This window comes from Nycticebus coucang, chromosome 12 (genome assembly GCF_027406575.1).
Source record: "Nycticebus coucang isolate mNycCou1 chromosome 12, mNycCou1.pri, whole genome shotgun sequence".
NCBI classification, from domain to species: Eukaryota; Metazoa; Chordata; class Mammalia; order Primates; family Lorisidae; genus Nycticebus; species Nycticebus coucang.
The window spans coordinates 3,478,414-3,496,185 of NC_069791.1; the positions used below are offsets into that span (position 1 = coordinate 3,478,414).

General features: G+C 43.7%; 1 long non-coding RNA gene across 2 annotated transcripts; it reads right to left on the reverse strand.

Annotated features, from left to right (window-relative positions):
- Positions 1 to 8,219: 8,219 nt before the first annotated feature.
- On the reverse strand, positions 8,220 to 17,469 carry LOC128562782 (uncharacterized). 2 transcript variants are annotated; one of them, XR_008373500.1, is made up of 5 exons: positions 17,104 to 17,469; positions 15,790 to 15,926; positions 14,567 to 14,971; positions 12,458 to 12,734; positions 8,220 to 11,695 (listed from the first exon to the last, which is right to left on the reverse strand). It is a non-coding gene; the product is annotated as an uncharacterized LOC128562782 (long non-coding RNA). The 2 variants fall into 2 exon arrangements; XR_008373501.1 differs by lacking the exon at positions 15,790 to 15,926.
- Between the last annotated feature and the right edge of the window lie 303 nt (positions 17,470 to 17,772).

Below are 17,772 nucleotides of genomic sequence, written 5' to 3' on the forward strand. Positions count from 1 at the left end.
GTTTCTGTGCTAAGACATCAGGGAAACAAAACCTGAGGATACTATGGAATGGTAAGAAACTGACTGAGGGGCCTGGGGCGGGGAGGTCCTTCAACCGCCTGCTGTGTAACATCTAATGCTCAGAAATGGACAAATAAACCACAGACGGACAGACAGACAAGGGGTGGGTAATAGACAGACAGTTACTTTTAGTTGAGTGTCTGAGGCTAAGGAAGGGGAGATAATCGTGCAAAATCCTGAAGCATCAGTTAGGAAGGTAAGTAAGCTCGGAAGTTGTTGAGCGTCTGCAACACACACAGATCCTGGTGTTCTGTAGTGCTGGAGCGCAGGGGGGCTGCTGAGGGTGCTGGGGCATAGGGGGACTCCTGGGGCACTGGGGGACTGCCTGGGGCACAGGGGGACTTCTGGAGTGCTGGGGGACTGCCAGGGGTGCAGGATGGCCACTGGCATGCTGGGGGACTGCCGCGAGCACAGGGGGACTGCTAGGGGTGCTGGGGGACTACTGGGGGAGCTGGGGCACAGGGGACTGCTGGACACTGGGGGACTGCCAGGGGCACAAGGGGGCTGCTGGAGTGCAAGGGGGATTCTGGGGACATAGGGGGACTTCTGGAGTGCTGGGGGACTGCCAGGGGCGCAGGGGAGCTGCTGGTATGCTGGGAGACTGCCAGGGGCGCAGTGGGACTGCTGGTATGCTGGGAGACTGCTGGGGGTGCAGGAGGGCTTCTGGCATGCTGGTGGACTGCCGGGGGCACAGGGGGACTTCCGGGGGTGCAAGGGGACTGCTGGGGGCACAGGGGGACTGCTGGGGTGCAGGGGAACTGTTGAGGTGCTGGGGGACTGTCAGGGGCCCAGGGGGACTTCCAGGGTGCAGGAGGAGAGGTCTGCCAGTGAAGTCTTGGGTATGTGGGGAGAGCTGACAGCCTGAGATGGAGGAATGGTGCTCCATCAGGAACTAGGAAGACAAGCTGGGAGGGGAAACAACGGAGACATCAAGAGAAACAGTCTCTGCCTCTACATCTATTCCAGAAACTGGGAATACAAATGTGTCCCGGAAACGCGTCTACTGAATAGTCCTTAAGTGGATTTAAGATGTACATCCATATTACTTATGCATTCCCTAAAATATGTTAAGAATTATGGTTTCAATCCCAAGTCTGTGGTGCTCCCTAGACACCACACAAATTTGTAGAAGCAAACACAAATTATCCTTGTAGCAGAAAACTGACAGCCCCTAAAATAAACGTAAACATAAAATTAATAAATAAATAAAACTTTTTTTACTTTTTCAAGCTACAGATGGCAGCTTGGGTGGCTTCTTGGTGTTCAGATAATTGAAAGTTTACTGTGCAAGAAATGATTGCCAGTCGTGATGCAGAGCAGAGAAAAGCTGCTTTACTACCCTTCAGTTCAGGTTGGGGCTAGAAAGGAAAATGGCTGCTGAGGCAGTGAGTGTGTTCCCGGGAGATGACAGGCACCTGAGTCAGGCGGGACTCCTGCCCAGCCGAGGAACACAAAAGCATGTTCATATCACATTTGTGGTTTTGGTTTTGTATATATGGGCAGAGATTTGAGTCTCTAATTATTTCACATAATCTTGCCTTTTCAGTATCCCTTCTCACTTGATTACCCCCCACCCCCACCCCAGAATCTTAGACACTCAGAATACTTAGTTACTTAGGGGATACTTAAAATGTATCTTATGTAACCCCTTTTTACAAATCTACTCCACTCACATCTATTCCAAAATAAAATTTGTGATTATTTTGATTAGTTTCCTGTTCATTTCTCAATTTTCTCGAACTCTGTAACGAGAAGATATTGACACTCAAGCTTGGTGAAACGACAATAACAGACTGTCATTAATTCTGTTAGGACACTATCCCAAAGAGGGAGTTAGGAATAAGCATTTATAGCCATTACCAAATTAAGAGAAAAGCTAAATTAAAAAAAGAAAGCTTTTGATTATTCAAGTAACAATTTAATATAGTAATCCATGAGGCCTTGTTCCTTAAAATTATCCACTTATTGTCATGATTTGATCACCTGAGCATTTGAGCAGCCTCTCTCCTCCTTCTGTGACTCAGACCAGAGCCAGCCACGATCCGTTCTGCCCTGAGTCTGTGGGTGACGGGTGCCAAGCAGCTCGCTGGGGCCTTCCTCCCTGACAACACAGCTGGCGGGGCCGGCGAGGCTCCCGACACAACTCGCTGCCACTTCTCCTCACAAGAGTTGTTCTCTGGTCTCAGTCCTTGCATATTCTCATATGGGGAGGGCGCTTCGGGAGTTGTTGAATAAGTTTGGGAGCCCTTCCTGGGCCACTCCGAACATCAGCTAGCAACCCACTGGAATTCACCTCTGCGTCCCAGCATGGCAAAGTTTGCTTGATGCTTTTAACAGCTTAGAATCAGATTCCATTCTTGAGTCCCAGCTGATGGTCCCTGCTACGTTAATTTTCTGTCTATAAAACTTTGTTTCTTGTCAGGACAGATGTAATTATATCATTCCCTTTAAAAACAACAGAGTTTTGAATTGATTGTTACATGTACATGAGTTGTTTTACCTAGCATGAAAATATGCACCAAAGTAATGGTTTTTATTAACCCAAACAAACATTTTTGATGAGTCATGTCTAAGTAGGTTTTAAGGAATGTAATATTCCAAGAAAAGAGACATTTCTTTAAAATAATGTGTCAGAGGGTATAGAAAAGTGGTTAGTGATTGAACGTCATTTGTGAAAATCTCAGTGCTTTTTTGTTTATAGAAAAAAATGTTCTTCTCTCTTGATTCCATCCGTCTTAGAATTTTCATAGAATCTAAATGCTGGGAGGGGGCAGAATGCAGGTTAGAGAGCCTGCGCTCTGAAGGCCAACACCAGATGACCTGGGCCTGGGCAGGGGACTTCACTACTCTGAAGAACTCAGGATGGACAGATTTGAAGAACTGAAACCCGAGGGGGCCTGAGAGATTTGCCCCTGAGTATACTCTGGAAACTCCTGGTAGCTGGATGGCACTGCGGTGCAGGTCAGCCAGTTGGGGACTTCATACCATTTACTACAAATAGTTCATTTATGTATTTGTTTACTTTTTTTATTCAAGAAAAATCATCGAGCATCTACTACGTGTCAGGTGCTGAAGATCAGGCATGAATCAGGCAGGCAAATCATCAAGGACCTCACATCTGAGCAGGGGAGGCACAGAGTAAATAAACAAAAGGAGAATTTCAGAAAGTGACATGTCGTGAAGTAAATAAAACATGACGACGCGATGTTGGTGCTGTTTGGATTTGCTTAGGGAAGGCCCCCCAGGGACGATGCCTGAGCCAAACTGTACTGCAAACAGCCACAGGGGAGCAGAGAGAGTTCCAGGTGGTGGGTAAAACCTCAGGACTGAAACAAACTCGACCTGTCTGAACCGAAGGCCAGTGTGACGCGAGTGTCACCAGCAACCGGGGGAGTGATGGAACACACGTCCAAGAGGCAGGCCCAGCCAGCTTGTGGCTGAGTGTTTTGTTCTTAATACCTCAGCTTGGTTGGGTGTCTGTCTGGCGAAAACAGAGCCTTAATGCCTCACCTCCAGGCCTGCACCTGTGGGAGCAATTCACCACGTTTCCCCCGGTGTGATCAAACCCAAATCCCAGGGCTTATCCCAATCCTGCTTTCTCTCTCACAAAACCCTGCTCTGCCAGCAAGGGCTGTGCGCAGTTCTCTGAGCCCGGCCCTGTTCCCTTGTCCCTGCCTGTCCACGGCAGCACCACCTCTTCAGGAAAGAGAGAAGTAGCTCCCCCCGTGACTTCCCGCCGTCCTCTCCACATCGTATTCACACTCTAAAGATGTGACTTGCATCGTGGCATCCCTCTTTTATTCCTCCATATGATCATGACATTCCTCTTTTTAAAATCTTTCCATAGTTTGTCACTGAACTTACTTTTCTCAAGCCTTCCCTCCTCTAGTACTCACATAGACTGGCATGCTAGGTTGAGAAAGAAAAATGTTTATATGAAGAAAAAACGTCGAATATTCACAGGAGTGTGGAAGAATAACTAAAGTAAGTTACCAAATCTTTTCTCTGTAACAACTCAGAGATGCCAAGCCTGCTGTCTTTCCAGAAAATTCTATTTTAAGTAGTAAAGACATTTAATTAAAATTAAATATTAAATTTAATTATATGTGAAAATAGTAAGATATTTACGATTAAAGAAAGAGGAACAAACATTATCCTCTTCTGGGGCGGCACATGTGGCTCAGTGAGTAGGGCGCCGGCCCCATATGCCGAGGGTGGTGGGTTCAAACCCAGCCCCGGCCAAACTGCAACCAAAAAATAGCCGGGCGTTGTGGCGGGCGCCTGTAGTCCCAGCTGCTCCGGAGGCTGAGGCAAGAGAATCGCGTAAGCCCAAGAGTTAGAGGTTGCTGTGAGCCGTGTGACGCCACAGCACTCTACCGGAGGGCGGTACAGTGAGACTCTGTCTCTACAAAAAAAAAAAAAAATTAAAAAAAACATTATCCTCTTCTTTCTCCTTGCTACTTTTTGTAATAATTTCCAATATTTTTGGAGTACCTCCACTCAGATGGATACTGCTGACCAATCAGGGGAAAGTCATATAAGTGAAAAGGCAAAAAAAGAAAAGAAAAAGATTGATACTTTTAAATTATTAACATTGTTATGCTGTATGGAAAGGGCATGCTTTTATTCAGTATATAAAGTGATACATATTCAGAAATAGAAAACAGTACATGAAATTGTAGACCTCATTAAAAAAAATCGACTTTAAACCTTTACATTCCATTTGGGGAAAAGGAGTTTTCTTCATTATGGTTTTTAAGCCAATATGTGTTTCTTAATAGACAGTGGGTTTCTAAAATGCCATCTGGCCTTTTCTGTTCACTGTGAGGACAGAGCGTTCATTACAGTTTCAATCTTGGAAGAAGTCACGGTCAGGGTCGTTGTTTGGTTAATTGCATAGACACAGGGCCACGCCATAGCCATTGCTTTAATTCCTGGAGATATCGGAAGTGGCCACTCCAGCCAGATCTGTAGAGTGGGGACAAGAGGAACCTTGAACTGCCATCAGCCTGTCCAGATGATTTGGATTATCTTGGAAATCTCTAAGGACTACAGGACAAACACTACTTTCTTTGAAAAAAATCATAGTATTTACCAACTCAAATCCACAAAATAATCCAATTAGAATATGGTTTCAAATTCTTTGCTTTACTAAAGGATCCTTGTTTTACAAATACAAAGTTGGCCCCCATAGGAATATCCCCAATAATTATTATTAAATTTTAAGAACTTAATTTGGGGGGCAGGCTTGCATTTATTTCCCCAAGAGAAGCCCTGTAATCAGCCTCAGCACTGCCCAGATATCCCTTGGGCAGGAATCGCATTTCCTTGAGCTGTTCTGCCAGCTGTATAAGCAAGTTCCTTGTTTCCTCTTCACAAAAACATGATTATCCAGAGAATGTTTTCTGAGCACCCAAACCACTCGGTCACCCACTGAGGTCCTTCTAAAACACAGGTTTTCTCAGTCAGTTGCCTGTCATGGCCTTCGCACAGAAAGCAAAAAGGCCGCTAACGTGAGAATTGAACCACCTGGGGTTTGTTTTTCCTTTTTCTACTTAATTTGCCTGCTTGGTTTGGGGCCAGTCACTATTTCCTCATCTGTTTAAGAACAAACAAACAAATAAAGATTAAAGTGCTTCATATTTTACAGATTTTCCACGAAGATCCTATGAGCAGTTACGGTGAAAGCCTTCACCAAATTGTTAGCCTCTGATCATGCTATGATATTTTCATTAATTGCAAGATCACTCCTCAAGAGTTCCCAACTACCTGGAGTTTTTGGTACTATTAGTTTACATGGAATGGACTCCCCTGTTCTTGACAGAAACTGATACCAGCTTGCGTATTGGGGGAAGCAGAATGATTTTCTGAAGATTGTCTTTCAAAAGCTTAGTCTCTTTCGACTATACCGAAAAGGGTAGGAAGAGATTCTGTACCTTGAGAGAAATGTGTAGCTAGATTTTTTTGTCTTGTGTTGTTTTGTGAGACTAAATAAAAGCTGTGTTTCTCTTCGGTAAGCTGGGGTCTAAGTAGGGGGGAGTCAGAGTGAAGCTGTTCCCGTTAGGAGGTGGGGGGCTCTCTGTAAGGAAGTGAGTGTTCTGGAGCCTAAGACTTGCTTCCTAAGATTCAAAGTTTAGGGAGATCTGCTGGAATAAACCAGGTTGATCCCGACCAAGAGCCAGAATCTCAGAAGAGTGAAAGACCCCTGATGTCCATGGGGGTGGAGCTTTAGCTTTGTATTAAACTTGGCCCCAGTCATTCTATCCCTTCCATTTGCCTGGAAAATGGTGGTTGTCCTTGGGAATGCAAGTTAGAGACGACTCAATCACTTAGAGGAAAACGTGTTTACAGTGGTCTGTTGTTTACTCAAGTAAGGACCATAGAAGAATAAACTGTAAAGCTACAAAAAAATAAAAAATAAATAAAAGTTACTTTGTGGATGGCAGAATAGGGAAACAAAGACAAAGATAGAAACTGGAATTTGAAAATATACTTTGCAGCTGCACGCAGTGGCTCACGCCTGCAATCCCGGCTCTCAGGGAGGCCGAGGAGGGTGGAGCACCTGAGCTCAGAAGTTAGAGACCAGCCTGAGCAAGTGTGACCAGTGCTACAAATATCACAAATGAAACGATGATTCTGGCATTTCCTTCACAATATTGTGCATGAGGAGAGTAATTGTCCATGAGTTGAAAATTACTGAAGCTAGATGATGAGTACACAAGACCCTGTCTCTACTAAAAATAGAAAAACTAGCCAGGCATTGTGATGGGCACCTGTACTCTCACTACTCAGGAGGCTGAGGCAAGATCGCCTGAGCCCATGAGTTTGGGGTTGCTGTGAGCTGTGATGATGTCACAGCACTCTACCCAGGCGACAGAGTGACACTCTATCTTAAAAAAAAAATACAGTTTGTAGGCTGGGAGCCCATAGCACAGTGGTTACAGCACCAGCCATGTACATCAAGACTGGTGAGTTCAAACCCAGCCTGGGCCTGCTAAACAACAATGACAACTGTAACAAAAAATAGCTGGGCGTTGTGGCAGGCGCCTGTAGTCCCACCTACTCAGGAGGCTGAGGCAAGAGAATCACTTAAGCCCAAGAGTTGGAGGTGGCTGTGAGCTGTGACACCATGGCACTCTACCAAGGGTGACAAAGTGAGACTCTGACTCCAAAATAAATAAATAAATAATATAGTAGGCAGATCTGACTTTAGGCCGTGTAAATCTTTTGCATAATTATAAAACAAAATTTAATTTAGAAAAGCGGCCATTAGAGTTGAAGGCAAACGAAAAACAAAACTTTATCCAATTTGTGGCATCACTTCTCAGATGGGTTTAATGCGCAGTAATTTCTAGCACATTCCCTGTAGACTGTAACCTAAACACAAAAAGAACCGAAGAAGGAAATTCAGGAATTTTGGGGGCGTCCATATGTTGTGGTGGTGCCGGTGGCTGGAGACCATTTGTGCGCCGTACAGAATAAAACAGCTGAGCGATGAGGCTGGAGTTACCAAGAACAGGAACAGGAGAGAGATGAGTGGATGTCAGCTCAGGGGGTTAAAAAAAAAACTCCTGCAGTTTCCAACTTAAATATGAAGTATTAGGGGCTCATGATACAGTTTATGTTAAAATTTCAAAAACTCATCTACTTCTGTCCACTGAAAAGTCCAAGAAACAGCAACAACCTAGGGGCAATGAGGGTCCCAGTGCCTGGCCTGTGGTCTCTGGACACTAGTTTTCAATAAAAGGAACCAGGGCTTCTTGAAGAAACCTTAGAAGGTTCCGGGTCTGAGGCCAGAAGTTTATAAGACAAGCACAAAACACTTTGTCCAAGGAGAAAATCAGAAAGTTATCAAAAAATAATCGGGCCAGGTCAAAAAATGAAAAACCAATTTTGCCAAATACAGGATAATTTGACTACCAGCCCAAGAACTTCCACAGACAGAAATATAGCAGATGTGTTTAAATCTATGAATTCAAAATCATTTAAAAAATAAATCCTTTGTCTACCTTTGAAGAATGTTAAAGAATCAACATATTATCTTAAAAATTAGTAAATAAAATGAATTAAACATTTATTCTTCCCTCCATAAATAACTCCATGGTCATGAAATTTGTGAGGAAAAAAATACTTTTCTTTAGAGGATAAATATTCCAGTAATGTACTGAAGAAGAAATGAAAGAATATCATCATTTTGCAAGCCATAATTAATGTATTAAAGAATCCAGATAATAATCATCTATATCTACTAACATCTCACAGAAAATGCAATCAAACATTGTAATAAAGTACGATAAAGTCATCGCACCCCCCCAAAAAAAAATCCAATCTGAATCTAATCAAGCCTCTAGCAATTTTTCAACAATATGAGAGGAACACAGATCATGTTGAGTGGCCCTCTTGGGACACGATCAGGAAAATACAGACAGCAGCAAACACCATGGAACAAACGCACCATTTCTTAGATGTTACGTCGCCAAAGGAAAAAGAAGAACAGCAGAGGTGGAACCACAGGAGTGCAATAGACCCGAGACCCACCGCCGTGTGTAGACTGTATTTGGATTTTCTTTGCACAAAGTATAAATAAACTTTAAAAAACATATTTGAGGTAAGTGGAGGATTTGAACACTGGATAGCTGATGCTATGAAGGACTTGCCATTTCTGTTTTAAGTGGGATAATGGTATTGGGCCTAGGTTTTCTTTTAAATAGTCCCTATGTTTTAGTGCTACAAATGTTACAAATGAAATGATGATTCTGGCAATCCCTTTACAGTATTGTGGACAAGGAGAGAAGGCGGCTGTCTGTGAGCTGGAAACCCCTGAAGCTGGATGATGTGCACACGGTATTTTGGTGCGTGTTTGAAATATTCCGTGAGTCGTACAAGAAGCGTTACCATCGTCACAACACTGGCACTCAGCACAGGTGCACCTGCAGCCCAGGCTGGACCTGAATCGTCCGAGTGTGTCTCCTCAGTGTGTGCACAGCTGAGGTCTGCTCTTTCGTGGAGGACTGTCCCCTAGCACTGCCACATGGTATAAATGGACTGACTAGGGTCCAACTGCGCCCATTTGGAGTTTTGGAAGCTAGACTGATACACTTTGGACTGAGTTAGGCCCCTGGTATTCTTGAATAAAACCCAGAAGAGTAGGAAGCCTCCAGAAAGATCTCCTGAAATTCTGGCTAGTAAGAAGCAGGGGTGGCTCCAAAGTAAGTTGGCAGAAATCAGAGGAGTCTGTATTTTGTACATGTAGACTAATAAATAAGATGCCATCACAACTAGATTTTACAATTATGTTGATTGTTTTCTACTTATTACAAAACATGTTTTCTAAAACTTCTAGAAGAGATAATATAATTTTAATATATATATATGCAAGACATGTAATTTCTATTTGAGCAAAAATTGAATTGGCTTTGTTCAATGACTAAAGATCTTGCCATCACTCTTAGACCGTATCTAAACTTTTATATACATATATATATTTTTTTTATTTTTATTTTTTAGCAGGCCCGGCTTGGGTTTGAACCCACCAGTCCCAGAGCATGTGGCCAGCACCCTAACCACTGAGCTACAGGCACCCAGCTATATCTAAACGTCTTGACACAGTCTAATCATCTGTTCTCCCTGCTCCAGCATACCATATTACAGCTCTATTTTCCTCCTTCTAGTTTCTTTCTTTCTTTTTTTTTTTTGAGACAGAGTCTCACTAGGTCACCCTGGATAGAGTGCCTTGGCATCACAGTTCACAGCAACCTCCAACTCTTAGGCTCAAGCAATTCTCTTGCCTCAGCCTCCTGAGTAGCTGGGCCCGCCACAACGCCCGGCCATTTTTCGGTTGCAGTTGTCATTGTCTTTTGCAGGCCCGGGCCAGGCTGGAACCCGCCAGCTTTGGTGTATGTGGCCGGTGCCCTACCCACTGCACTGGGGGCGCTGAGCCCTCCTCTCAGTTTCTCAATGCTCTTTAATACCTCAGGTACCTTATACTCAGTCTCCGCTCTGCTCCACAGGGGCTTCTCCATCCTCCAACCCACCATTGTCTTACTCTATCCCCTCTTGTTATTAGGACTCAGATCAAATTTATCTCAGAGGTGTCATCACCCATAATTCGGAGCAGCTAAGGACCTCTGTACATTTTAGCATCGCATCCTCCCTGATCCTTTTACAGAACTCCCATCTACTATCATGGAAGTATTTGCCTCTTTCTCACTGACTGTTCATCTGTGCCTAGAAGGAGCGGGCCATGAGACCCGAGCCATGTCTGTCTTTTAGGCTTCACCCAGCACCCAGAGCAGGCTACACTGTTACTTAATCAATATTTGTTAAATGAATGAATGAAATCACCATAGTGTTTTTCTTGCTGAAAGTCCCTGAAGTCATGTCCTCATACTTGGCAGCCTGCATCGGGATATTTATTTTTTTTTTCAGGATATTTATCAAGATTTGTTTTATATAAATTGTTAGCTCAATCACCGACCTCCCCACAAAACACATTTCTTAAAATCTACTGTTTTCCTTCTTATAGTGACAATGTTTTAACCAAGTGTCTACTATGTGAGTGCTATTTTCAGTTTTAAGTATAATGAGAAAGGAAACAGAACAGTTTTGCCTTTTTGTGGACAAGAATGACAACAATGTGATTGTCGGATATTTAAACACAGATGCGTTGGCTCCAGACTCAGCCTCACTGTTTACAGCCTCCTGGTCCAGCAGTTACGTACGTAGCCCGTCCCGTTGTAGTCCAGGATCACCAGCTTTCTAATTCTAGGTTTGTAGAACAACTTGGCTCTTCCTTCTGTACAAAAAGCCTCTTTAGAACTCCCTGGCAGCACACACTTATTATTGAATAATTGGAGATGCTGTCCAGCTCTGAGGAACCCTTGGTTTGTGTATTTTTCATGATCTACTCAATGTTTTCTCACCACAAAGTGGATCTTATTGTATATGCTGCTGCTGATGCAGTATTTTCCTTCAGTCCAAATATCTAATCACAAATATGTGTGTCTGGTAAGCAAGGAAAACCCACTTTTTATTTCTAGGGATGGGAGGTTTTGTCCTGCGTTCTGCAGAACAAGCTCCCCGGGGACACTCAGTCCGTACCTGCTGGCTGAGTCATGCCAACCGCCGCTGTTTCTTCAAACCACAGAAACCTTCAGAAGAAACTGACCAGTGACTAGGTGGTCACTGAGTGATGTTGACCTGCAGTAATTCTGCTCTTTCGGGAACATGGACGTCTAATTGTCTCTCCTTTTGGGCTGATTCCTTAGCAACTTCCCACAGAACTGATCTTAAACATGAGCATCTAAAATTCATTATTTCTCAGTAAAACTGTGTCCCAAATTATAAGATTTTATACTCTGAAGTTTCTCTTGGAATGTGCCAACATTCTGACTGCCCTGCGAATTTAATTTACGTCTAATCCTTTAGCCATAAACATATTTAGTGCACCCTTGCAGGTGGCCAGGCACGTCACTTCTGATTGTCTTTATTTCAGTAGACTTGTGAGGAACATGCCACCACCTGCCACTTGGCTTGCAGGGGAACATAAACCAAATCCATTTTACCCTCAATGATACCGGGCAGTGCTGCTGCTGATCACACTGGTGTAGGGTGTATTCTGGTGTTTTCTCTATGCCTAAACAGAGCAAAACAGAAACAACAGAAACATCAGTTTGTTCCTCTTCTTGTGTGTCTGAGTATCCCAAATTATTGAGAATCTCCCTTACATCTTTGTGTACTTTCTTATATGTTAGATCAATATTCAAACATCCTTCCCATGTGATTGACAGGAATATCCTCTCCCACCTCTCAAAATAAACCACGTGAGTCAGGATTAAGCACATGCTCTTACTAGAACATGACTAACATTGGTATAATGAGAATATAAATACAGTAGACCCTCCATAGCTAACCCCCGCCCTATGCTGACCACCTCCCTACGTTTTTTACCCAATTTTCACAGACCGGACGTGCACCCCATGTATGTGTCAGTACAGTAGGCCTAGTTCCTTAGGGTGACCACCTCCATAGGTTGACCTGTTTGTTACAGTCCCTTGAAGAGGCTCCGTATGAATATGGAAAACACACACAGAGAATTACTAGCATAAATGTGAAATTTTTAAGTTGATAGGTCATTAATTCTGAAAGTCTTTGTTTATTCCTAATCCTTTGGACCCTGGCCACAAAGCTTTTGAAAACATACCTTTATGGTTTTAATCCACGTGTATGGAATGCTTTCTGCTCTATTTTATTAGACCCAAAGTCCTAAACGCTCAGTGGAAACCACAGACATCGTCCAGGCACCAAGTAATGGGAATTTCACTACAGTTACATGTCTGCACTTCACGCATTTTAATTGCTGCCACAGTTCACAGAGACAGTGCACGTGCAAACTCACACTCAGATCCTAGAAACCTCAGAAGAGCTTTCTTCTTTGTCATCTGATGGTGCTTCTGAGTGCCACAGATAAGGGAAAGTGGCCTGGCACCATCAGGACTGAAAGTTCCTTCTCACAATGTTCTTCCTCACATTCCTCTGCCGCCTGGCCAGATGGCTGCCAGCTAAGGCTGATCCCCGGTCGTCAAGACTGGAGGAAGACTCTTCTGCACAGTATCAGAAGAAGGATGATCAGCATGACGCAGTCTCCCTTTGTTCAAGCCTCGGCCACCCTGGAGCTGGGACAGAGACGGAAGGCATGCTGGCAGAGTGTGGGACAGCAACTGACATCAAACCATTTTGAGTCTTACGGAAACTATTTCTAGTGAATAAAAACTGTAAAGTATATGTGTTTCCATGGCAACCCCATCTGTTGCATTAAATCCCCTGAAACTGACATAAAAGAACAGGCACTGCTGTGTCTGTGAACAGAGCCAGGCTCTTCATCCTCCAGCTCCATGGACACTGAATTTTCTGGGCTTTTCAGTTTACATTTATTATTCTCCCTCTCCTAGAAAGCCTCTTATTTATTAATACGGTTCTGGCTATTTGTGGCATTCATACTGGCATCACAGATGCTAATAATTTTAGTGATCACTAACCATAAAGTATTACTATTTGCTGGGGAGAGAGCTAACTGCTCTTTCATCTGTGTAAACTCTGGCCATAAGCCATGGGGATAGAGAATGTCATTAACCCTATTTTACAGGTAAGCAAACAGAGGCAGAGAGACATCAAAATGGACTTATCCTAAGACAAAACAGAAACGGGGAAAAGTCTTGATGTCAGCCCTATCTGACTCAAAAATCCACGTTTGATGAGAAGTTCAGCAGGCAGAAGTTATCTGCTTCCTCTCAGATACTTCCACTGTGTGTAGAAGTGCTGGCCCCAGCGAGGTCGCCTCTGCTGATGTGCTGTCGTCCAAGCTGCTCGTATTTGGGTATAATGAGGAGCCTCTTTAACAACTGAGCCCTGAGTATCTGTTGCCTGTATTTAAAGTGCCAATGGGAAGGCGCTGGTGGGAGCGGACTCAGGACAGCAGCTCTGGTCCTTTGCACCATCTGCTGCCTCCACCTGTGAACCCCATCCCAACCCCAGCCTGTGCTGGAAGCCAGGACACCTCTAAAGTCCTGGAGTCACAGGAAGAGGCCAGAGAGGACATGCTACCATGCTACAGTGAGTGGGTAACAAAAGCAAGATCTCTGGAGCAAAAGCAAATCTCTCTTACCCTTGGCCTTGAGGACACCCGAGAGTAGCTCAGAGAGGGGGAAAGGGCCTGAGCTGCTGCTCCTCTGGCACATGGGCGTGCACAAATGTGATTTTTAAGAAACTAATATAAATAGGACGTCAGCTGCATTAACTGGCCAGAAAAACCTAGACATATGCTTTACTCTCACAAATCCTCCCTTTTAAAAGAAGACAGAACAGTGAAACATAAACATTTTCCCCCAAGAAGATTAACTTAATATGAAATGCTAGTTTCGAGGCTATTTATGTAACCTAGAATAGAAAGCAAACAGAGTCTAAATTATAATGCAGCACTTTCCTCATCCATCACTGCCTCTAAGCCTGAGTCCCCCACACTTTGGCAGTGATAAACCAGGCATGCCACACGGGACCAGAATTGGGAACGCAGCCGGACTGGATGGCAGAGCAGTTTACACAGCTCACAGGTCAGGGAACACACCAGTGTGTGCCAGGGGTAAAGTTATCAAGACTCCTGAAGGCAAACCTAAGTCAAAAAACAAGGTTCCAGATCAACCTGGAAGATTCAAGAAGGTTTGAGATTTGACTAGTTGGTCTGCAGCAACAATTTAGAGATCTAAGCTAAGCGGGAAAGAGGAGTTTGGTGTAAGGGCTAGTGTCCAAAGTCCCCAGCAGGGCAGATGACACAGGAAGAAGACACTGCAAGCACAGAGCATGGGCTAGAGTGGGGACAGGGACAGAGAGAAAGAGAGAGAGGGAAGAGGAAGACAGGAGAGAGACAGACACACACACTAGAGGGAGATGGGAGAGAGAAGGGCGCCCAGCCAGGAACTAATGCACTGGGCCTCAGCAAAGGCATGCTCACCTCCATGAATTTATGATCAAGACTGTTGTTTGGAAAGGAAAGTTTTGCCTTCTGAATCCATTTGCAATAGCCTTTCTCTTATGGGCAGATGTGAACGAGCTTCCAAGATGTGCACCAAGAGTTTTTGTTTACATGCACACTTAAATAATGATCAAGGCTTGGTGCCTGTGGCTCAAGCAGCTAAGGCGCCAGCCACATACACCTGAGCTGATGGGTTCAAATCCAGCCTGGGCCCGCCAAACAACAATGACGGCTGCAAACAAAAAATAGACAGGCGTTGTGGCGGGCGCCTGTAGTCCCAACTACTTGGGAGGTGGAGGCAGGAGACTCGCTTGAGCCCAGGAGTTGGAGGTTGCTGTGAGCTGTGAGGCCAGGACACTCTACCCAGGGTGACAGCTTGAGGCTCTGTCTCATAAAAAAAAAAAAATAATAATAAATAAATAAAATAATGATTAAAAACTGTGCCACTGCTTATATTTTCAGTTGATAGCTAAATATTTTCCCCCATGTTTAAATAATTGCAATGGACATAATTCCCTATGTATTGAAAGATATGGACACTTAAAAGTGAAATTGTTATGTCATTCTTTTAAATTCAGCCTATGGAATCTGAACAACTGGGCTAGTTGGTATCCACTGTAACCATGTTAGGAATACGTGGTGTCTGCTATACCAGTCAGAAATTATATATTTCCATTTAAATTCCACCGAAGAATTTCATTTGCTACCTTTCATGTTTGAAAATCTTTTTAATTGCTCTATCATATTTCTCCACATATAGACATGATCATATGTAAATATAAAATGAAATTAAATGCTTTAAACTTTTATTTGAATTTAATTATAGAACTTATTCTGGGATGGATTATAATTACAATTATAGCTTGCACAAAATTGTTTATAAAAATATATATCACACAGTTCAATAGCTATAATTCTAGTAAAATATATTACGTTATATTCCTTAAGTAGATGAATGTGCTCTCTTATTAGTTTATATATTTTTAAATATTACTTATTGCTCAAAGAGGACAGGGTTCAGAATAAATTCTGTGGCAATATTTTATTGTTATAATTATTGAGAAACCTTATTCTGGTAAATAAATAGTTGGAAATGAAAGAAATTTTGTGTATCAGTGTCACACAACTTTCAAAAAATAGTTCTACATGGCAAAAAATTACATGTATCTACTCTCGGCAATATTTTTAAACACTCAGCTCACCACTTGATTTGGTCCTTCTTGAACTTTGTTGCAACTGGAACACTGTGGACTCCCCCAAATATTCAGTATCCCATTTTTAGAGTCATTCCTTTCCTCAACGCTGACATCAGTCTTTCCAGGTGACCCTTCGTCTGATGCTGTGAGGGACACAGCACATTAACAGCAGGGATGGTTGAGAACAGTGTCTTTTATTAAGTGGGAAAAGGGTCATTACAGGACAGGAATGGGAAAGAGAATCTAATTTGCTCCTCCACAGAGGAGGAGGGTTTGCAAGCAGATTTGTTTCAGGAGAAAAGTACAGGCGTAAGTTTAAGACCTGGAACTTGTTTACGTTAAAACTGTCCATGGCCACAAACCTTTTTGAAGGACTCCTTACACGCCAGGGAGCTTTATCACCCCAGTTACATCAAAGGGCGAGGTCCTCTGGGGGGCCCTTTACTTTCGAACACTCTGGTCTTATCTTCAGGCCAAATTTCCTTACAACACTACTCAAATCTTACATTGGAGTAAAATCTTTTTCCTAACTAATATAAAACTTTGAAAGTCAACCTTCCCACATTCTGTCCTGGAGAATCCTATCTGCCTTTAGTCAGCAAACCAATGACAAATTCCACTGGGATCGAACATAAGTTTTCCAACCAATGACCAAAGAATAAGCTATTGACCCAGAGTAGAAACATTTCGTCAACAGCACGAAATCCCCCAGCGTGGTTCTGGACCACCTAGAAAGTGTTCTCATTCCTTCATCGTCTGTACAAAGCTTAGCCCAGTGTCCACCCACAGCTCTGCCCTCCCTGTCACCTGGAGCTGGCCTGGCACAACTTACTCGCTGCCCAACACTGTTTTCTCAATAGTCGAGCTAAGGAATTCTTAGGTAGAGGTTTTGGAAACAAAATTTTCTTTAATGTAACCTTTTAAAAGGAAAATTACACATTAAAAACATTAGCAGGCACAGGGGCTCACACCTGTAATCCTAGCACTCCGTCTGGGGAGGCCAAGGCAGGAGGATCGCTTGAGCTCAGGAGTTCGAGAACAGCCTGAGCAAGAACAAGACCCTATCTCCACTGAAAATAGAAAAATTAGCTGGGCTTCACGGCAGGCACCTGTAGTCCCAGCTGCTCAAGAGGCTAAGACAGGAAGATCGCTTGAGTTTGAGATTGCTGTGAACTGAGCTGACACCACAGCACTCCAGCCTGGGCAGCAAAGTGAGACTGTCTTAAAAAAATGAATGAATGAATTAACTAATTTAATTAAATAAATAAAAACTAAAACCTTTAAAGCAGAGATGTAGAATGTTTCTCTTACAGTACTTACAAACATTTCTGTAGCACATATACCATCTTCCAGCAGATGAGCAGTGCTTTGAAGGAGACGGAGAAAGGGTTGGTTTGCCTTTATTGCTGCTGTGCTGGACCCGGGTGCCCCTGTGCTGTGTCGCACTGCTGCAGAGCAAGGTGCAAGGTAACTGAGGACTGGCCACATCCCACGTTAGCATGCCGGCGGGGCGCAGAGGTCATCCAGTCTAACCCTGCACCCAGCCCTCTGCCCCTGCACTTTACAGATGATAAAGAGCTGACAGTGTGGAGAGACCGCAGCAGACGGCAAAGGCAGCCAGAAGCAGGTCGGGACACTGACCACCCAGACCGTAGCATTTCTTCAGTCAGGAGTCCAGGCCGGGAAAACAGAACCACTCCAGGTATTTCAATCAAGATAGGGGTTAGTACAGGCTATTAGTTGCTTACAAAATTATTGCAAGTGCTCAGGGAACAAAGGTCAGGAAAAGCTTCCACCAGCTGCTAAAGTATCAGAATATTGCAGAAATCGCAGGAAACAGCCCCTGATTATTTCAGCTGCTGGTGGCATTAAAGCAGGTGGTCACAGGAGCATGGCTGAGGCTAGTTCAGGCTTTGCATGGACCGTCTGCCAAAGCTGTGAGTCTGTTTGCCAATGCCAGAGATAAATCACGTTGCTTCTGACTCTCTT